At 41.3% G+C, this 15,428-nt stretch overlaps 1 protein-coding gene across 5 annotated transcripts in view; it reads right to left on the bottom strand.

The window, feature by feature from the left end:
- ERBB4 (erb-b2 receptor tyrosine kinase 4) overlaps positions 1–15,428 on the bottom strand; it is an 836,864-nt gene that overhangs the window by 287,948 nt on the left and 533,488 nt on the right. The window contains exon 1 of one of the 5 annotated variants that reach the window (XM_081015666.1): positions 1,223–1,306. The exons of the other annotated variants lie outside the window; for them this stretch is intronic. The gene's annotated coding sequence lies outside the window, so the exon portion shown is untranslated. Of the gene's footprint in view, positions 1–1,222; positions 1,307–15,428 lie in introns of those variants that run through there. 5 annotated transcript variants of the gene reach the window in all.

Below are 15,428 nucleotides of genomic sequence, written 5' to 3'. Positions count from 1 at the left end.
TGGGGTTTAAAAAAGTTATTTGGGAACAGATCCAGGGTGGGGCACCACATGATAGAATGACTTGATCCAGGCCCCCATGGCAGATCACAGCACTGATTTGCTTCCTCTGTTTTAACAAGTAAATTTATATTCATTACCAACTCAGCCATACTTCAATACTGCACAGCTCCAGCATCCATGGGCTCATATATCTATTAGCTCTACCAGGTTGCAGCATTTGTGGGACTAGCCAGTTCTTGTTTAGGGGTTCCCTTGAAGTGAAACCTTGATAGGCCACCACTCAAGTCACCTACAGGTTGATGTTTGGCCAAAAAGGGGTGTTATTGTGGGGAGAGACATAAAATGCACACACTGAGCTAGTTCTCCCATACATGGCTCAATAGTCTCTTATTCTCCAGAGCTTCAAAAGTTGGGCTCCAAATTGGATGTGAAGTCAATGTAAACCAGATGTAATCATGCCCGTATCTCTCTGGCCTTCCAAACCCAAAGAACATCTGCTTGCTGGTGAGTGCAATTAATTAGCTGCATGGGAAGATTGTTATTTTTAAGACATCATGTGAGGGGTCAGAAGGGTAAAACTGAAGTCGGAAAAAGGCAGACCTTGTAAAGAAAAGTTAGTAAGGTGCTTCTGGGCAAACTCTTGGCGATAAACATCCAATTAATGTATGAGGGGTAGGGAGTTTCCATGCACAGCAGTTGAAATATCATAACATATTGAGATCTGATCCAAAAAAATTAAAAATTAAAAAGCACAGCCTATTTGCTAGGGGATTCCTTCAACAGATTAAACTCCAGGAGGTCTGATGTTTATGCAATTTTCTTATTTATTCTCCCAACTTCTGCAATATGTAGTTCACATTTTGAGAACCTAATTAGCTGACAGCTTGCTCCAGAATACTAATAAGAGAATGGCCACATGTGCCAAGCTGAATCGTCCATTACACTTTGCATCAAAAATATTATAATGAAGTTTGAAAGGCTATCAACATATTTCCAGAATGGTATCAGCTGCAAGTTTGGAACCAAAGTTTGTGTCTGATCAGGTGATCTTTGGAGTGGCAGCTGAGGCCCTTCTATTCTGTGCAGCTTGAAATGGGATGAAACAATTGTAAAAAAACAAAACAAGGGGGAAACAGCATAGCCATCTAGCACAGGGGACAAGAGAACCCAACTGCCAGTATCTGGAAAGTTTCTCTCAGATTAAAATACCTACTGTACTTACAAGACTGCCACTTCTACAGCCTGTTTTTACGGACATTCTCATGCCACTGGATCTTCAGCAAAGGAAAAGATATGTTTTGTGGGTTGTGCTGCCTGGACTCCTTGGTTTTGTCTTTACAGTGGGATTAGACTCTTCTGAAGGGTATTGTTTTATCACAACAGGTGGTCTTGGCAACCCACGGTGCTTACAATGGAAGTCCTTACCTACACACATCACTTTCCTATTTTGGTTCTTGGAGAATTTATAGATTTATGAATTCATATAAACCCACAGTTGAGATGTAGCACATTAATAATATGACAGATTCTGATGATGATGATGATGAGAACAGCACTTAAAAAATTGCAAAACACAGCACAAAGACTCTGGTCCATGCCAAATGGCTTACAATCCAGGTGGAATGGCTGTTGAAGGAACTATGAATCAAACAGGCAGAGTCCTGAGTGGAGAGCCACCTAGATTATGATACAATCACTAGTGCAGGTGCTTAAGTTGGGATAGACACAGATTCAGCAGGTAGGTGAGGGGAACCATGGTTAAATATCTGAGTAGGGTCCCTTTCAGTTCAGTGAATGCTTACAGTTGTTTGTGGCCCCCTTCTTACGCAGCTCACACACACACACTCACTCTTAGGGTGGCAAGATGAAAAAGGTGGTGTGTGTCCTCTATATAGCCCAGGAAATCCATATTGTGTAGAGCTCAGTAAGAAAAAGATACTTGAGAATCTGAATTTGGTACAGTGCATCAGATGCTATGCATTGCTTGAGGAAAAAGTCAACCTTGACTCCTCGTTTGAAGAATGAATCTCCTTCCTGCATAGTGAGGCTCTTCAGCCAACACATATAAATAAGTATATATGAATTGAATTTAAAGAAGAAAAAGAAAAAGGGTTACTAGGGCAGGCTTTTCTCTTTAAAGGCAGAAGATTCTAAGAAAGCAAGCTGGCATCATCATTATTCTCCACACTGAATGAGATGTCTTACAGACAAAAGAAAAAGAGGATGATATTGCCATGAAGAAAACATGCTTGAAATTTTATTTCATAATTACAGCAATTACTCCTGCAATGAATAGGGTGGACGAGATAAAGGGAATTCATATGCTAAGCGGAGAGGCACCTTTGGCTACAGACATTAGTACACTCAAAAATAAGCCCAGCTGAATTCAGTGACACTTACAGCTGAAGACTAGAATATATATAATGCCTGAAGGCCAGAGGAACTTGAATCAGATTTAGTAGAACAAGGCAGGTCGGGTTTATTCTGGAGCTTAAGAAGCAGCCACACAATCATGTACATCAAGCCAAACAGCACATCTCCCTAGCCATGTTTGGTGGTCAGCCAATGGCTTGATAAAACTATGTGTGTCTTGCCCAGGACTGCGAGAACAGGGAAAACAGACTATATTTGTCTTGAAGGTTCTTAGGTTGTGTAGGCCTGACTTATAGGAAGTATATCACAGTGCTCCGTACATTTTTCTGAACACAACCCTGCCAAAATTACAATGTGAGCACTTTGTAGTGAAATACCATCATTCAGACAAAATGGACATGTACTGATTATTATACATAGATGTTTTATGTACAAATATGGGGTGTGAGGTAGGTACTGCCATGGAAATATTAATTTCAGAAATACAACTAAATTAGAGTTCTACAGATCAGTATAATCCCCAAGCCACTTGCACTTACTTACAGAGAAGACATTTTGTTCAGCTTGCAATCTGCACTTCCCGAAACAATAAGCCAGTGAAAATGCAGCTAAGCTACTCTTTGAAAATGTGCACATCTCCAAGCAAACAATCTGTACAGAAAAATGTGCATTTGGGGGAAAGTGTGCATAACAAGATTTGAGCGGAAAGTGTGAAAACAACATACTAGAAATATAGTAGCAAAAATTGTTTGAGAAAATGTATATATTTGGCAATATTGCATACAAAAAGGTGTGTTTTGGGGAAAAATTGCACAGTAAAATGCTGAATTTTTGTGGAGACTGTTTTGGGAGAGGGAATAACAAAATTATGTGGAAATGGGGTCAACTGGACTTAAGATTGAGAAAATGAGAGAAACTGAAATTGACAGATTCGTGCATCCCTACTTGCACTTCTGCAATGCTTCTGAATTCAAGAGTTAGTTCCTGAGTTAGTCACTTGAAGGTTCAGAATAAGCATGCATCAGTATCTCTTGGGACCTCCTCATGCACAGACAAGGTGAAGCATTTTGAATTGTAATGTAAACTGTCTCCCACAACTCATGTTTTAGAGCCTTGCCTGAAAGGATCTTTGAACTATTTTGAAGAGAGAAGGGACCAATGAGATCAATGAACTCAAATGAAAATAACAAATCTATGTCTTTGTTTTCCTGAAGCCACAGGCACTTACTTTCTCTGAACCTTCACATGGCAGCAGAGATAACATTTTCAGGAAAGACCCCACTTTCAAGAGGCACAGTCTGTCACACAGTCCAATGGAAATGCAGAATCTGAACTGCCTTGATTTCCCTCAATTATGCTACTGCCAAATATGTTTGTTGCATCACCAAAGAAGGGGTGTGGGGAAGGGGACACATCCTGTTTCCAAATGCTGATGTTTTATACAGTGAGTGATGTTCCTCTGCAAAATCCATCCTTGAGCTCTACTACTGAGCTCTACCCATTTTCATTGCAAGCATTACAGGTAGCATTATAGGACTCTTGGGGTAAAAGGGGGGGAGGGGAACCCACCAAGTGCCAGGAAATGAACTTCATTTCTCCGGCCACAAAATACACTGGAGGGTTTTACACCACTCCCTTTCCCCATGTAGCCTCAAACTGACTTAGCCCTATTCCTGCATTTGGCTAAAAATATTGTTATAGGTGCTGTCAGTGACAGGCCATTGATGGTTAGGTTGTGGCTGGCGAATAGTCCCAATCTTGCTGTGTGCTGTCTCTTCAACAGGAATTAGTGACAGCAAAGGGGCTCCTGACTACTGGGGATGTTTAGTGCACTTGGCAAAGAAGAGCACGTTGCACTTTGAGTCAAGACAAAGAGAATTCATGCATGCAGAGGGTGTCTAGCTGGGGTACATACTTCGATAGGCTGCTTAAATTTGCTTTTTAGGAATCTGATTCTGGCTATGCAATCTGCGTATTGGAGTAGTTTTGCCTTTAGTATGCTCTACTTGCATATTTGTAACTAAATATTTGCAAACATCACAAAATTCACTTGAAATATCCCGTGCTCTCTGATCCAAAGGAAACTAAATCCTGTTATGTCAAGACTAGTATGCAAGATTATAATGGCAATATCCATTATAGAATAATAAATATCAACTAGTGGCAGAAATTACAACAGACAGCAATGCCATAATGAAGCAGGCATGCATTGCACCATCACAGCCCTGTGAGAAGATTTAGCACTGAAGAACTGCTAGTGATTCATAACCCTTTGACCTCTCAGTTTCCTGAAAAATTGGAATACATATTGATATTGTGTGTTACACTGTACAGAACTGCAACTATAAACTGCCAGTTAATGATGGGTTTAGAGAAGTAGAACACCCAACAGTGATTTAAATTTAAGATTGCCTCTTTATGCTAAGGAAAAATCCATTGGTACACAAACAAGTATCATATTCAGATGATTACTCTGGTAAATTTATCTGTGATTCAACTCCCAGAGTGACAATTAAAAAGTGCCTAACATCCTAGCTATGACGGCAACAGTATTTAATAAATCAAGCAGGTAGTTTCCATTCAGGAGCAGGTAACCCTGGAAAATGCTGATGTGATGTAATCTTATACCACAAAGGGCCTAATTTACTTAGACTAGAATTAAGCTTGTTAAGAAAATTAGATTCTTTTTTCTAATTGGCTTGAAATTGAGTGACCTTTTTATGAAACCTGAAGGCCAGTTTACTTAAAGGATGTGTGAGTCTCTGTGTGATGATGTGCTGTTATCATATGCCTGTAGCTGATATCATCCCTTTGCTACAATTAATCATTTCCCCCCTCTTAACATCTCATAGGCACATTGAGCTGACACCATAAGGAAGAATGATAAATGACAGTGAATGTGTGATAATGACTTCACACGTGCACTCTTGTGATAGCTACAATTTTATCACAAAAACTGTAAATGCTGTCATACAAATTGACAATATGAATCACTCCCAATTGTTTCAGTCTGGCAGGAGAACTTAGCTCCCAGGAAAAGCTCTAGAGGGCTTGGTCCTCATATTCTCTGTTGACACTAACGCTACAGCTCTTGGTTGAAACCTCTCCAAACCATCTCACAGGTCAAAGGATTTCTAGGCCTAACCTGGCTCACAGACACCCCCTCTCCCAAGTGGAGGTAGGTGGTCGCCAACAGTAATATTTCACCCAAAGCAAACTCCTGACATGAGACCCAACTTTGTCACCACTTCTATCTAAAACAAAATAATCACAGAACCAAACAATATCAGCCATATGTCATCAAAACCTTTGTATCCACTCATCTAACATTTTATCTTCTGTTGCCTGTCTTTTACACAGGCAAAACGGTCTTTGCATGAGGGTAGGAATGGACACAAATGGGAGAATTTAAAATACTGTAGTACTTCATTCTACCAGAACACCTTATAGTACACTTTAAAGCCCAGGATCACCCCCAAAAAAGTTCTTAAATGAAGATTCCATCATATAACATCTTAATTGGTTGTATTAGTAAATTTGACACTGTGGAACTTTGTATACTGCTCTCCATCCAAAGAGCACAGGATGGTTCACAACATAAAAATACAAAATGGGAACACAAACCGCATAACAATAACAAACAAACAAAAACCAAATCAATAACCCTGTTCCTACAAACACACAATAGACAGTTTAATCAGCCAAAGGCCCAGTTTTAGCAAATGAGCACGCACTTTACATGGTGGGTGCCCTTTGTGGGATCACGTGTGGTGCTACCGTTCCCAAGGAGCTTACTGGCAAACAGGGGCAGGCTTGCCTCTCAGTGTTAATTTTTGGAGGTTCACGCCCAGCCTCAGTAATCAAGCTTTTTGCTGGGAGGTGGGGCCAGCCCCATTTAGAAATAGGGGGTGGAGCCAACAATAGCCAGGCAGTCGGCTGTGGAGATTCACCCTCCCTTTGTTTAATGTTTCTTTTTTGCAGGTTTGTTTAGTGGGTGCTGCTACGGTCTTTGACTGGTTGCTGTTGAAGGACCGGGAAGAAATTTTCCTGCATTGGCAGGTTTTGTCTTCCCTGTAGCAATTCGTCACAACTTTGGCAGTTATGGCCTTGGACGGAATCCGTTAGTCTTTCCTTCCCTATATTGGGTGTGTGTGTGTGAAGTGGTGATTCAGCCCCCTGCAGTGGAGATTCCAGGGTCCCCCTCTTACAGGGGTTATATAATGGGTGTCACTGGCCATATACTGAAAGGTCGTCAGTGAACTACTCTGCGTGCGGGGATATGGGCTGGGCTGCCTGCTACACTTACGTCTCGCAGTGCACCCCCATTTCCCATTTATCCTGATGAGCCCCAGTTCCCCCCCGGCTGGGGGGCTGGGAGGGATACATGCCCAAGGCCTAAGCCAAGGTCTTCCTATGTTCGGAAGTTTAATAAAGTTGTGGCCTAATTTTAATTCCATATAACGTTGTCAGAGTCTTTATTCCTTCCTTATGATCTCTGGGGGCTGGGGCTGTCGCCGCCTGGTCAACAAATGTTTTTGCTGGTGCAGTGAAGGTGCCAGGCAAGCCTTCCTGGGAAGAGCCACCAGAGAAAAGGCCCCTTCTTGTGTTGCCACCCTCTGGACTTCACATGGAAGAGGCACATGAAGAAGAGCCACAGGTGGCATGATTGCAGGGTCTGGGTCAGTTTTAAGGAATCTTGGGAGTAGCCGTCTCATTATAGAAAGTAATTGTCCTCCCTCTGTAAGTTGTCATTCACAGTATTGATCTTGCTAGGTATATTATTCACTTGTAGCCGCTATTTACTATACAGTGGTGCCTCGCAAGACGAAATTAATTCGTTCCGCGAGTTTTGTCGTCTTGCGATTTTTTTCGTCTTGCGAAGCACGGTGTCGGGAAAGTTTTAGAAAAGCTTCAAAAATCACCAAAGTCTTTAAAAACCTCAAAAAAGGCTACCACACCGCGTTCTATGAGTTGCTCCTCGAAGTCAGGTCGCAACTGTATTAACAGTGTTAAGAAAAAGGAAACAAACTTGCAAGACGTTTCCGTCTTGCAAAGCAAGCCCATAGGGAAAATCGTCTTGCGAAGCAGCTCAAAAAACAAAAAACCCTTTCGTCTAGCGAGTTTTTTGTCTTGCGAGGCATTCGTCTTGCGAGGTACCACTGTATGTTGTTTGGTACTTGCATTTGTTTGACTGGACTCTATTCACTTGTGCTCTGCATTGTACTTTGACATACTTACCACTATCTCATGTACTGCTTGCCATTTTGTCTTCTATTTATACAAAGAAAGCCCCATCTTCCCCATTTACACTCAATATATACTCACTCAGTTCAAATTCTACTGATCAAATGAAAGTCTTCATTTTCTGATAAAGTAGGTTCTGGGCACAAGTTTAAGATGGCACAAGTCATTTTGTTGTGTTTCATTAGGAAATGTCTGAATGGAATTCAGGCCCTGATCCAAGTATGATCTAGCTGAATCCAACTGCATGCACTGGTAATTTAAACAAATAATTAGCTATCACACTAAATTAATATAATGGTAAATGACTATATTTTGGTTGGAATACACCCCCTGTGATTAAGGTCTCTCATCCCCAGATTTGAACCAGATCCTTATGAGCTCTCTTAAATCAAATATAAGCTTCTACAAGCTTCCCAATGGGAACTCCATGGAAAAAAGAAGACAGAACTGTAGGTGTCTGGCTGCCGCGCCAACTGAGTTGTCTCTCCCACTTTCCCTATGGGGCTACCTACCAACTGCCTTGTGGAAAGGATTCCAGAAGAGAGGCAGCAGCAAGTGAAGGGAACAGATCCTGTTCCAGCTGGATGGTCTCCCATTCGCCAACAGGGCCAATTGTTACCGGCTAAACTGTGGGAAGGATCCTGCTGCATTGCTGAGTTTTGATACTGTTCTGATTTTACCAAAGCATATTCAAGTTACTTGTAAGCTACTTTGGAATGATTTTTATCTTGAAAGAAAGTATGTAAATACTGTAATTATAACAAAGAAAGCTTGCTGGATCTGGTGATGGAAAGAATAAAAGGAAACTGTGAGTCTGAAAGACACCATAAGACTCAGGTCTGAAGATCAAGGGAAGAGAACAAGTTGACTTATTTCTATGCTTCACCTTTGTGTCTAATCTTGAGAAGGGCAAAATATTTTCATCAGCAAATCCCAACTCTGATCTGGAGAGCATACTTAGGATATATGATTGGCTTTTCGCCAGATTCTGAAATTACAAGGCTGGCTTAAATAGAAAATATATCATCAGGCAAAAATCACAGTGCCACTCACAGAGCCATCGCCCTTCAAATGTCCACTTCCAGCCCATCTGTTGAAGACAATAAAATTTCATTCTTGCTGAAAGTGTAAACCATTTCTGATAAAGGCAGATTGGTTCACTGGAATGTAAAAGCTTCTTTAGATGCAAAAGTGAATATGCTTTCAGTGCTGAGTGAGGTTTGTAGCCCATTGCAAGGCCCTGAAACCCCAAACATTTTGCAGCTACACACGAGTGATCTATTTAGGATTCATGTTATAGTGATAACCTTGATTCGGATAATGCGTCCTTTGCTCCAGCACCTGTCACAGCTATTACCTTCTTGTCTTGCCAAGATTTCTAGGGGGATGAATGTTCTCCTGGGGAGGGGAAGGAAAATAATCTATCAAAGTGCCAGGACTTGTCATTAAAAAGAAATGGAGAAATAACAACAAAAAATTAGGGGGGGGGGACACTTAACACTTCAGAAGACCCTGCCAAAATCTTTCTAACCTAAGACCTCACAACTTTTGCATCAAGAGATGAAATTAAGATGGACATAAAAATCAGGTTTCAATACAAATTTTTCTCAAGCAGTCCAAATTTTCTTTTTAAATCCAAAATGCAGCTATTTTTACAGTCAAACATAAAGATAATAAATTATCTATTCAACTCATGATTAAAAGCAGGGGAGACCCCATTCATGGGCAAAGTGGGTCATAGCCCTCACAATAATATAACTGAAAGGGACTCCAATAATCATCTAGTCCAACCACTTTCAATGCAGGAAACTCAGCTAAAGCACCCATAACAGATGGCCTCCAAGGACGGAGAGCTCACAATCTACCGAGGGAGTTTGTCCACTGTCAAACAGCTCTTACTGCCAGAAAGTGCTTCCTGATGCTTAGTTGGAATCTCTTTTCTTGTAACTTGAAGCCATTGGCCCTTGTCCTACCTTCCAGTCTCCAAGCTTATGGCTCAATCTTTTTCCTGTCACATTTGCAGTGACATAGAGCAGAGGTTGGCAACCTAAGCCCTGTGGGCCAGATGCGGCCCAATCGCCTTCTCAACCCGCCCCATGGATGGTCTGGGAATCAGCATGTTTTTACATGAGTAGAATGTGTGCTTTTATTTAAAATGTATCTCAGGGTTATTTGTGGGGCATAGGAATTCATTCATTCCCCCCCCCAAAAAAAATAGTCCAGCCCACCACATGGTCTGAGGGACGGTGGACCAGCCCACATCTGAAAAAGGTTGCTGACCCCTGACTCAGAGGCTTTTTGGATCCTTCTGTCCATCTCCTCTTCTTAATCAATCAAGAAAATCACTAGCAGCTGATGCCACCCCCAGTCTCCAGGGAGGAAAACCACTTTTTAAAAACCCCAAATATGAAACTCTCTCACATAGAAATGGCTTGGAGTAGGACAGGAACAATCGCCTCAGAACATGCCTCAAACACACACACACACACACACACACAATCATCATCATCATCATTATCGGCAGCAGCAGCAGCAGCTCATCAACACAGAGCACTGGCTCCAGTACCTTGATCATTTGGGATGCTTTTTCTGCACCTTTCCCAGCAGCTCTACAATATCCTTTTTGAGGCACAACAACCAGAACTGTACACAGCATTCCAGGTGTGGTCACAACATTGATTTGTAGAAAGGCATTTCAATATTGGCAGCTTTATTTTCATTCCCTTTTCCAATTACCTATGGCATAGCACTTACGTTTCCCTCCACAGCTGCCACACACTGGGCTGATGTTTTTATTAAGCTGCCCACCACCAGTCTGCTAGAAAAATACTCATCGGACTATAGATGGTATAAGATTTTATTTTTTGCCAAATGTGCATCATTTTATGCTTACTTGCATGGAACTGCATTTGCCATTTGACCTGTTTTGGAGAGATTGTTCTGGAGAACCTCACAATTGTTTTTTGGTTTGATTTTGATGACTATGGAAAAAGATTGATGCCATCAACAAATGTGGCTGCAATTCTAATACAGAAATGGTTGTTGCATGGGATATGATGGCTGGAACCAAGGAGCAGCTATTACAAACATATCAAACTGCAGTCTCATGATAAAACAAAGTTTCAGTGCTTATGTAAAATATTATTAAAGTCAAGGAACCTTTGTATGGTGCTATATGGCAGCTGAGGAGGAAGAGAGAGAGATGGAGGAACATTCAGGTTACTACCCCTGAACCCTTTCTTGAAGGCTGGTTGGTTCTACATAACAGTATCATACAAAGTCCTATATCTCTCTACCTATTTGAGTCACTGTTTCGATTTCTTCATTTTAAAAGGCCAGAATAAGATGAGAGACCTTTGAAGCATTTTGCAGAATGCATCAATAACATGCTCAAAAAAGGGAGAGAATATTCACTTGCTTCTCCCCCCGTCCCCAATCTTCTTCTCATATCATTTAGCATACCAGTATTGGTCTTCTCATCTATACCCACAACACACAGTGCTGGATTGAAGTAGAGGTGGATTCACACCTTACTTCTAACAAAGCAGCAGATGTTATTTATTTATGAAGAATGCTTTAGAAGCAGTTCAAAGTTAATAATAATTCAGAAACAGATTGCAACAAACACAGATGCTGACAGCGGTTTGAGGGACAGCTCCATTCCTTTCAAGACAGTACCAAACAAAGTGGTCCAAGTGGACCTCTTCTCCACTCAGCCATACCCTCCTTTAGAGTTTTGGTCTGACTGGAACATGTTCCTGAACTCTGGTGGCTCTTGGCTGCCAGGATGGATAGACTGAGTGTATGACTTGGTGTAGAAAATAGCCCTCTTTGCAAAGGTAACGATTTGCATTGATTGTTCTGCCTACCTTCTCCCATCTCTGCTTTGCACGCAAAAGGTCCCAGACTCAGTCCCCAGGTGGGGTGGGAAGGTATTCCTGTATGAAGCTGCTGTCAGTCAGTGTAGACAATACTGAGATAGATGTAATTATTGTTGCTATTGTTATCTTTATTTGTACCTCATCTTTTTCTCTGATGGCACTCAAGACAGACCACTGTCTGATTCAGCATAATGCAGCTTCCTGTGTTGTACGTGGCCCTTGGGCTGGTCATGTGTGCATTGGTAATACAGAGGTAGAAAAAGGTGCCAATGAACTGAAGGGACAGAAAGATGTGACAAACTATGCATGCATAACATGGTGGATTTTTACAAAACCTGAAAATTAAAATGCAGGAGCAATGGAGATTTCCTAATGCATTGGCTCCACTTCAGAAACAATGCAGGTCAATTCAAAACTCCAAAAATCCAGAGAGACGTTTGAATGATGAGAATTTTCTAAGCACAATTTTCCAATGTACCGAGCCTGTATAGCAAAAGTCGTCCATCTATTCAAAACCAAAGTGTAAAAGCTTTCACTTCTTGTGAGAAATGGGTATGTTCAGGAAGAGGGAATCTGACAAAATGGAATTGGTCGTTACAGTCAACAGTGAAGGCCACGTTACTGCTCTGTGGAATAAAAGGTAACGAAAAAGATGACACATTATGAAAATTCAAGATGCGTATGGTTCAAGGGGAAAACATGCCAGAAAGCAAAAACCTGCCAAAAAGAAGCATTTTCAAGTCCGATATATTTCAGTGAGCATGTATGCTTTTGTCCATTTAAGTCAATGGGATTTTAAATCAACTGACTTTGCCTCGATCATGTTTCTGCAAACTTGGAAGGGACTATCCAGGAAGTATTCCACACTTTAAAAGGTCCTTTAACCCCCTCTAGCTCACCATATCCTTATAAAGGGGTAGTTCCTCCTTTTTTCACTTGCTCATGGGAGACTCATTATTTACACATTGCTGGCAGTTCTGTTGTACCCAAGGGTTTTACTGAGCGATTTGTAACGTTCTAGCCCCGCTTTGCTTACATGGACCATGCACAATAACCAGTCTATATTAAATTAGGCACCATCAGGAAAAAAAAGAGAAAGCAGTTTTTCTTTTTCTTTTTTTTAAAATGATATTTATTACTTTTTCAAAATTTCCAACACAGCAACAAACACAAAGAAAAGGAAAAAACAAAGAAAAAACAATACAAATATCAAATCAAGCAAAGACAAACAAAAACAATTTAAAAACACCTCAGACATTTTCAATATCTTATATTTCATTCATTTATTTCCAGCAACTTCCTCCCACCTCCCTTTTTGTATTCTACTTCTATTGTTTGTTTCAGCAATTCCTTTCCATCTTACTCTGCTTTCTGTTCTATAATTATCTTAACACATTCTTGCCATACTTTTGCTTTAATTTTCTATTAATCTATTTATACTTAATTCCTTATGACATTTCAACTAAAGCCATGTAATTTCATTCCAACATTTTTCTAACAATCCTTAAATTTACAGTATTTCTATAAATAGTCTTTAAACTTTTTCCAATCTTCTTCCACCGACTCTTCACCCTGGTCTCGGATCTCGCCAGTCATTTCCGCTAATTCCCTATAGTCCATCTACTTCGTCTGCCATTATCCAACACTTCGGTGTTTTCAAGAAGCAACCATTCTCTCAACCAGCAAAAGACAGATGATTCACAACGAAGTTTAAAGGTCTGGCAGGGCAGGTCCACCTCCTTCTTTAGCATCCATCAATATCTTAAGCTTAACTCGAGGCTTCCTGCCCTGCCAAACAACTCTAGGAGCATCCCTCTGCCACCTCCTGAGACCCTCCATCCCATCCAGAGCTTGCAATGTTTGAAACCACAGCAACATCCCCATCAACACAGCAGCCCCCATCCCCACCACAACAACTCGGCCCAACAGTAACATCTTCTGATTTGACCATATTTCCAAATTCCCCTTCTCTTCAATCCAACATCCTTCGCTATTGTCCTTAAGCAGATTCACATTTTTGGTGGTCATACTAACCCCCAAATACCTCTCTTTCTCAACCAATGTTAGTCCTGTCACCTCCTGAAGCTCTGTCAGGCTTTCCTTCTCCAACTCAAACAGGGCTCTGGTCCCCAAATTTATCCGCTCTTCTCTAAGTTCAATCATAACGAATGTCAGCTTATGTTCATCAAGTTGTCTTTGTATGGATGGGGCTCTTCTCTCCAGTTGTATCACCTTAAGTTCAGCAGCAAGGGTTTTTTCCCTGACTTCATCTGCAATTTGCCGTATCAGAGTAGATTCCTGTATCAGTTTCTGGGTGGTTTCTGAATTGGTATTCACCTTTTGTCCCAACTTATTTAACTTTATACAATTAAATCAGTCTCAATATTTGCAACATCCAGTTTCGCATTCCTCGCATCTGTTTTCTTATGGAGTTGTTCCAGCGAATCATTTATTTTCAATAATGCAGCCACTAAGGCCTCCTCTGTCAACATCCCATCTGCTTTTTCCCTTCCGTTTGCCATAACACTTTAGAAATTCAAGGTCAATTCCAAAGTCTCACACTTTTCTTATCTTGCAGCTGGAAGTTCCCCCAGCCCAGCTCCTGTAAAGTAACCAATTTCAAAAGCTTCCACTAGGGGGAAACAAGTTTTAATTGTATCGGTCAATATGTCCTCTTTTAAACACGGTTTCAATAATCCGAAGTTAGTTTCAATTTTCAGTTACTTTCCTCCTTTTTTAAAAACAGCCGGGAACAGTAGAAACAATGTATTTCTCTTATTTAGCTAGCTGTCAATGAACGTTCTAAGCGCTGTCAATGAACATTCCAAAAAAAAAGAAAGAAAAAAAATCAATCTTACTAGCAGCCCATTTCCAGGCTCAGAGCGGCGGTGTTTTAAGCCTCTCCGCTCTCTCCCGCAGGCATATTCAGTCCACACCTTCCCCCTCTCTTCTCCTGCCTCCAAGAGGGGGTTTAATGTTCTTTACCGTTGGAAATTTGATCTTTTACAAAAGACCTTCCAGGACTCCAGCTTGCAACTTCATTGCCTCAGTCTATTTACACAAAGGGAAGGCGGACTTCCTGTTTTGAGCCTCCCCGTTACGATGCCAAATTAAACTTTTAGAGATCCAATTCTTCCGTTTCAACTCTACTCACGGGTAATTACTTTAAAGTCAAATTGTCCACAGGAAAAGGTCAGCGCTCTCCGGCAACAGCAATGCGGCTTCGCTCCGTGGAAGAAGCAGACGATTCGATGCACTGGAGCCCCAAAAACCGGGGTTCCCCGTGAGTGGGGGAGGCGCAAAAGGTGCCTGCCGAATCCCACGTTCACAGGCTTCTCCCGCCTGTGATTTTAACGGGTCTCCGCCTTCGCCATGGTGGCCAGACCCAGATTTCCACGGAGCAGATTCCTCCCGGTCAGAGGAATTCTGCCATTGCCGGAGGCGCCTCCCCCGGAAGTCCGAGAAAGCAGTTTTTTCTTTCTCAGTTAGTTAGGAGCACAGCCAGACATGATTCAATTTTCTTTTTTTTATTAACACCATTGATGGAGCCCTGAAGAGGAAAATTCTGTTTCCAGTGAAAAAGTAAGAACTGAAACATTTGAGGAACCAGATGTTCTAAAAAAAAAAAAAAAAAAACTTGTAAAACTCCTTAAACTGAAACCATCTGGCCCTCAGTGATTTGCCACTTGGAAGATCTGATATTGCATTCTCATTTCCCTCTGTTGATACCTCTACTTCAAAATTGAGCTATCTGTTCCTCTGAGAGTCATGGGATATTAAGTTTCCCCAAGAAACATTGCATTTGTTCGATAATGGAATTTTCTGAAGGAGAATAAAGCTGTAAATAAAAATGAAAGAAGCCTCTTGTCATCCCACCCCCTTTTTCCTACTTGACAGTTTAGGTCACTGTTAACTATTAAAGGAGTGGAC

Source organism: Podarcis pityusensis, assembly GCF_964106645.2.
Source record: "Podarcis pityusensis genome assembly, chromosome: 1".
Classification (NCBI taxonomy): domain Eukaryota; kingdom Metazoa; phylum Chordata; class Lepidosauria; order Squamata; family Lacertidae; genus Podarcis; species Podarcis pityusensis.
The sequence above is the reverse complement of the archived record's forward strand: the minus strand, read 5'-3'. Positions and strand labels throughout refer to the sequence as shown.